This window comes from Ochotona princeps, chromosome 27 (genome assembly GCF_030435755.1).
Source record: "Ochotona princeps isolate mOchPri1 chromosome 27, mOchPri1.hap1, whole genome shotgun sequence".
NCBI lineage: Eukaryota > Metazoa > Chordata > Mammalia > Lagomorpha > Ochotonidae > Ochotona > Ochotona princeps.
The window spans coordinates 19,166,719-19,173,923 of record NC_080858.1 but is presented as its reverse complement, the minus strand read 5'-3'; the positions used below and the strand labels follow the sequence as shown (position 1 = coordinate 19,173,923).

Below are 7,205 nucleotides of genomic sequence, written 5' to 3'. Positions count from 1 at the left end.
GCTGATTTTAGATGAATTCTTTCCTCTTTTAATGTTTAAATAGCTTGAGAAGGAGTGCTATTAGTTTGGTAGGATTGATCAGTGAAGCCAGCCTGACTGGGCTTTTTTTGATGGGAGATTTTAAAAAATTGGTACTACTGATTCACTCTCACTGCCTGTGTTTGGTCTGTCATTTTATTTCCTCATGATCCAAGCTGAGTAAGTTGTACATGTCAAAGAATTTGTTCAATTCTTCTAGCTCATCAAACCTGTTGCTGAACAGCTGTTCGTGGTGATTTCCAGCAGTCCACTGTGGTGCTTGCTTTTGTTTCATCACGTAGGTTGTAGGATGCTGCTCTTCACTTCAGTATGTTTCAAGATATTTTAAACTATCTCCATGGATTTCTTGCCTGAGTCATTGGTTTGTTCAGGAGGATGCTCTGTAATTCACATATATTCATGCTGTTCACAACATTCTTTTTATGGATTTCTGGACTATTTGCATCCTGGTCAGAAAAAACACTCAAGTTGCTTTCTATTCTCTTTAATTTGTTGAGCCTCTTTTTGTGACTTCCCATAGGATCTGTGCTGGGGAATGTTCCATGTGCTGTTGGGAGCAATGTGGGTGATGGAGGGAAAAGAGAGGGTTGGGCGTAAGAGGGACAATTCAACGGGTTCTCTTAACCAGCTGTGAAAGGAGTGAGTGAGATAATTGGGAAGTCAGAGTAGAAAGGGAGTCAGAGAGGTGTTTGTTTTCTTGTTCTGGGTTGAATAGACTTTAGTCACAGAGTCACGAGATGGTTTTAAAAATAGGTGGATTCGAAAGGGAGACTGAGCAATGTGCCAGTTGTTGGGGAAGAGATTTTTCAGTTTAATCAGAATGGGATAAATAACAAAATATCCTGGAATGCTTTCATATATTAAAAAACAAAGTTTGTATACTAAACTTTTAAAATAATTATTTATTTTCATTTGAAAGGCAGAAGTATATAGAGAAAAAGATAAACAAGAGAGAGAGATCTTCTATTCACATTTAAATACTGAAATGGGCACAAGGGCCTGAGCTGGTTCTGTCCAAAGCCAGGAGCCGGAAGCTTCTCTCAGGTCTCCCATGCAGGTGCAGAGGTCCAAGAGCTTGGGCCATCCTCTCATGATTTCCCAGGCACGTTATCAAGGAGCTGGGTCTGAAGAGGTACAGTGGGGACCTGCACCATCCTCTGCAAGGTATACTAATACCATAGGCAAAAGCTTAATTCGATATTACATGGTGTGGCCCTCTGTACCAAACATTTAAAAGAGACCCCAATATTGAAAAAAAAAAGAGTGCTATGTGAAAAGGGTAAAAGAAAGTCAGGAGTATTTATCAAGGCTTAATACATTGAATATGTGATAGACTCATCAAAAAAGTATTTGTAGTGTCTACTCACCAATAAGAACAATGATAGCAGAGTATTCACATCAAACATCAGAATAGCTTTACTAGTTTCTGACAAAACAAATTATTTTTAAAGATTTATTTATTTTATTACAATGTCAGATATACAGAGAGGAGGAGAGACAGAGAGGAAAATCTTCCGTCTGATGTTTCACTCCCCAAATGAGCTGCAACAGCCGGTGCATGCCGATCTGAAGCCGGGAACCAGGAACTTCCTCAGGTCTCCCACGCAGGTGCAGAGTCCCAAGGCTTTGGGCCGTCCTCGATTGCTTTCCCAAGCCACAGCAGGGAGCTTTAGCCACTAGGCCATCACGCCAGACCCAGCTACAGACTTTAAATTTGTTTCGTCAGGGCCCGGCGGTGTGGCCTAGTGGCTAAAGTCCTCGCCTTGAACGCACCGGGATCCCATATGGGCGCCGGTTCTAATCCCGGCAGCTCCACTTCCCATCCAGCTCCCTGCTTGTGGCCTGGGAAAGCAGTTGAGGACGGCCCAATGCATTGGGACCCTGCACCTGTGTGGGAGACCTGGAGGAAGTTCCTGGCTCCTGGTTTCGGATTGGTGCAGCACCAGCTACTGCGTTAACTTGGGGAGTGAATCATCAGACGGAAGATCTTCCTCTCTGTCTCTCCTCCTCTCTCTATATCTGACATTGTGATAAAAATAAATAAATTTTAAAAAAATCTGTAGCTGAGGAAAAAATAAAATAACACTACAAGGTCAGTAATGTTTGCTATAAAATTTCAGCGTGGTAGATGAGGATGTTAATACTCCACCTGCAGTGCCGCCATCCCATATGGATTGTGTTTGTGTTCCAGCTGCACCACTTCTGATCTAGCTCTCTGCTGTTAGCTCAAGTTCTTGGGTGACTGCACCCACTTGGAAGAACTGGAGGAAGCTCATTGCACAGCACTTCCAATGGACTCAGTTACGGCCTTTGCAGCCGTTTTGGGAATGAACCAGACCTCTTTCTATCTCTCCTTCTCTTTGCAAATTGCCTTTCAAATACAAATAAATAAAGTAAAAAAAATTTGGAGTTCAAACTTGAAAGTACCTGATAATGGCAGGGTTTATTTAGTATAAAAATGGGATGCCTCAGTTTCCCAAAAATGTTTGAATAGCAAAATAAATTATTCTGCAAGTGTGAACATTTTATCATTTTGGACATATTAGCAAATTTTACGATCTGTAATTTCAACAAAATGTATTTCAGCTATGGAAAATTGACATCATCACGGTAACAAAGCCAAATAATGGTAGTAGGATTTCTCAGTGGACTAACTAGTGATATGATTTTTAATTTTTCTTTTATCATTGGTAAAATTAATAAAATATTCCAAATAACTTTAAAATATTTTATTTCAAGAAGATTAAATGTTTCGTGGTAAAATTACATCAAGACCATCAATCCAGAACATTGTATGCAAAGTGTGCAAAACAGAATTTTCCTAGTCCAAGATCTATAAATCTCTTTGGAGTTTGATCATGAAATAATTTTAAAAAGCTATGAGTCAACTTCTAGAAGATCATATTGAACTACTTATTTCTTTCTTACAGGTGCCTCTGCTCCACTGTTGCTATGGAAGTTAACGGCAGTGTTTTTGAGTCTGGTCTGCCTGGGCCTCCTTTCTTCTGTTGGAATCCTGGTCAAGCGATGTAAGACAGAAGAACTTAGCTTATTCATTGTTAATCTCTTGAATGTCATGTATGTTTTATCACCATTCTCATTTCCTAAATTTGAGTGTTTTTTAGTTGTGGTCTTGGCACCAGGAGATCATTTGAAGAACCACATCAAATTATTATGCTTTTATTCTGTAATTCTTGGGATCATTGATTTTATCTCATCTACCTGGAATTTTCTTTCTTTTTTCTCTTATTTTTTGGCTCATTTCCTTCTTGTTTCTTATTTTAAAAGCGTTATTTAAAAATTATTTTGAAGATTTATTTGAGAGAGGTGGAGAGAGAAGTCTTCTATTTGAATTTTATCCCTCAAATGACTGCAAAGCCTGTGGCTAAGCTGTCATTGTCAGCTTTCCCAGGTGCGTTAGCTGGGAGCTGGATGGAAGGCAGAGCTCCTGGACTTGAACTGACTCTTCAAAATGTGATGAATCATTGAAAGAGGCAGTTTAAACCTCCGAAACACCATGTAGGCCCCAAGTTTTTAAAATTATTTTTAAAGTTGTTGCTCTGAGTTAAGAAACAAGATGGGGGAAGCACACTCCCATTTGCTGATTCACTTTCCATATGGCCACTACAGGGAGGTCAGACTGGACTGAATCCAGAAAATAGGTCCTGCACTTGGGTGCCTCCCATAGATAAAAGGGTAATCAGTACCCGAGCCATCATCTTGTGAGTTTTATGTGTGTTTATCAGGAAGCTGGACTCAAGAGCTGGACCTAAGTGAACCTAATCCCTGTGAGGTGTGATCCTGGTATTTAACTGCGAATCTGAATGCCTGCTCATATCTGTAGCGTCTTTAATTTTACTGCCTGTTATTCTTTATCACATAATTAACCTTAACCATAATTACCTCAGAGAAATCTTCAGAATTTTCCTAAACAGAATAAGTTTCTCTGAGGTTAATATGATTATTTCTACTGTCAATTTTCCTATGAAGCTTGTTATTATATCTGTTTGCAGATCTTGTCCAGATAATTGCATTGTTTATAGGTCCTTGATAATGTATTGTTATCTTTATAGTCTCTTTACAATATGACAAATATTGCGTTTCATGCCATATCAAGTTTATTTTAGTTTAAATGCAATGAAGCAAAGTGATGTTTGTGATTTGTTTCTTAGTAGCAGAGAGCACTTCCAAAAATCTCACATTTAGTGAGGAAAGAGATCCAAAAGCATCGATTTCAGGAAATTCAGAGATTCAACAGCCATCAACAAAAGGTAAATGTATTTAAGAATAATATCAGGAGGATACCAGGTGTTAGAAAATAACTGTTTGTGTGAATGAAAATGTAAATGAGTGAATCAGTAAGTACTGTATATCCACAGTGCATTGTGCAGTATGTTTAGACACAAGTTCCCTAAGAAACCATGTAAATTTGGAGTTATTGGAAGTGCTGACTTGATGCCAACAACAGTCCTTTTTGTGTTCTTTTGTCACTCATTATATCTTAGTACTTCTATGCATCTTTTAAAAATATTTATTTTTTATTGGAAAGGCAGATCAGATTTACAGAGGGGAGGAGAGACAAAGATCTTCCATCCGCTTGTTCACTAAGCAAGTGGCTACAATGGTGGAAGCTGAACTGATCCAAAGCTAGCAGCCGAGAGCTTCCCCAGAGTCTTCCAAACCAATGCACAGTCCTAAGGCTTTGGCTCATCGTCTATTGCTTTACAGACCACAAAAGAAGCTATGTATGAAGTGGAGCAAATGGGACACTGAACTGGAGCCCATATGGGATCCTGGTGCTTGCAAGGCCAGGTTTTAGCCATAGAGTTGTCATCTTACCATGATTGAAATGAGTTAGCAGGAAGCCACATCAAATTGTGTGAATATATTTTATCTCTTAGTTTATGTATGGCTTACTTTCCATGCAATTACCACACCAACATTTTAAACAGAAATGCTGTCACAAGGCACTTAGGGATATTCTGATTTTTCTTTAGTGTCGCGGTGTCAGCCCTGTGATGAGAACTGGCAGCAGCAGGGCAAGTACTGCTACTCCTTTTCTAGAAATCTGATTCCATGGAGAGATTGTCAAAGCCACTGTTCAGCCTTACATTCAAGCTTTCTTAAGTTTAATGTGGAAAAAGAGCTGGTAAGGACAAGTGTACATTTCTTACATTTTAGTAATCTTCTCCAGGAGAGAGATATATATTTTTAAGAGTATGTCTTCTTCCTTGCTATTCCAACACAGGCAACATCATATACCCCTCTGGTTATGCTGTTCTGTTGCATCAGCCCTCTGGGTTCCTAGGAGAAGGCTCCTAGTCTGAAGCCTTCGTGCAAAATTGATGCTCATCTGAACTCTTGCTTCTCTCCTCGGTCTCCTACCTTACCAGTGGCTTCCCGTCACTTCCAGTTCTGTGTGTTCATTTATGTGTTCCTGAAAGTGTAATTCAGTGTGTTCCAATTGGACTCTTTCCCTCTGACCCTTGGCGTTTTCTCTGCTAAATCTCGGTTATCGTAGAACCAGAACACCTGCACACATTTTGTGATCACCTGATCCTGTGCGGGTCCTTGACAAGTGCTGCTATTGGACCCTGTACTTCCCTTTTCTGACATTGCTTAACCATCTGCTTTCCTATCTAAGAGATTCTTATTTAACGAGACTACTTACTGACCTTCCATACTCAATATCTAGTATGGTAAAAACTTTCATAATGGTTGGTTGAAGAATTAACATGTATGTGGTTGCTGGTGGGAAACAAATCTCGAGTGCGGTTGTATCACAGTTGTATATTTCAGACAAAATGAAAGTTCTCCATAGCAATGAAGCTCTCTCAATCTTTTTTGCACCCAGCCAATGAATTAATGATGTCAGATGCAATTTTTTCCCTGTATTTATTGCATCCAGGAGTTTTTGGGAAGATTGTCAAAAAGGGAATGTTATAATAATGAGAAGAACTTTGGGATCAGTTTGTACTTCAATAGCAGCCAGATGAAGTGGGTTTGGCTGGATGGCTCAGTTTTTACGTTGGACAAGTAAGTATGCTCCTAGTCTTTTAGAGCACTACTTGTAGGACTGTCATGTTAATTAATTAATGTCATATGATGAGATGTAAAATTCTATGTCTTGTGGTTCCATGATACAGCTAAAAAGAGAAAATAGGATGAGGTGGAAGATAGTAAAGCAAAATTCTTTTAGCAGCATGCTAAGAAGTTACTCAAGCAAGCTCAAGAAATGTCTGCTGACATCTTAAGAAGCTTTTGTTGTTGTTTTTATTGTTAAACTTTGTTTATTTCTAATGCTTACAATGTTAGTAACCTAGTATGTATTAGTGCATTGTAAAACATAAAAGTAGTTACACTATCAGTCGTTAGGTGATCCAAAACATATTGTAGAGCCTTATGAAGTATAAGAGGCTATAAGGAAGGAATTGAAATTCACAAATAGTGCTTGCTTTTACAGCACATCTACCAAAATTGGAATGAAATTCACAAATAAGTTTCAGATATTTTTGCAATATCTACCTTACATTTGCCATTTCTATGTCAGTGACTTAGCAGAGAAATATTGTTTTGGGGCTCCCTTCTCTGATATCTGTTTGCTTGCTTTTGAATGGATCAAATACTCTTTATTGTTTCTTTAATACTTAATCAATTGGGAGTAACTTTGCTTGAATGCATTGAAGTGCCAAATACATTTTAATCTATAATCTAACTTCTTTTTTCTTTCAGGCCTGAATTACAGAGACCTGACCATATCCATAATCAATGTAAATTTATTAGAAATGGCAGGTTAATTGATGGTAGTTGTGAAGAGCATGTGTATTGTATGTGTAAGAAGACAACCTATGGACATTAAATTTTTAAAGGTTAAAAATAAAGGAAATGGTGAAAGTTTTGTGAGATAATTTTTTACCTCATTAAAGAAAGTCAATGGTTATGTGAAAACATGTGTCTTTCGTGTGTTAAATCCCATGTATATTATCCATAATATACACATTAATTTATTTGAAGCATAATAACCAAAAGATTCAAATGTAAGCTATCTTGATGGAGAACCTGACATGAAGAGCAGTAAGATTGGAAGGATGAAGTGTGAGAACACTGAAGTTTAGGTGCTGTGCTGCAGCTGTGTCAGTACCTGCGTGTCTGGATCCTGGCTCCTG

General features: G+C 38.4%; 1 long non-coding RNA gene across 1 annotated transcript; it reads left to right on the top strand.

Moving 5' to 3' along the window:
• The first annotated feature begins 6,044 nt into the window (after window positions 1-6,044).
• On the top strand, window positions 6,045-6,936 carry LOC131478146 (uncharacterized). The gene is made up of 2 exons (XR_009244334.1): window positions 6,045-6,075; window positions 6,772-6,936. It is a non-coding gene; the product is annotated as an uncharacterized LOC131478146 (long non-coding RNA).
• Window positions 6,937-7,205: the final 269 nt, after the last annotated feature.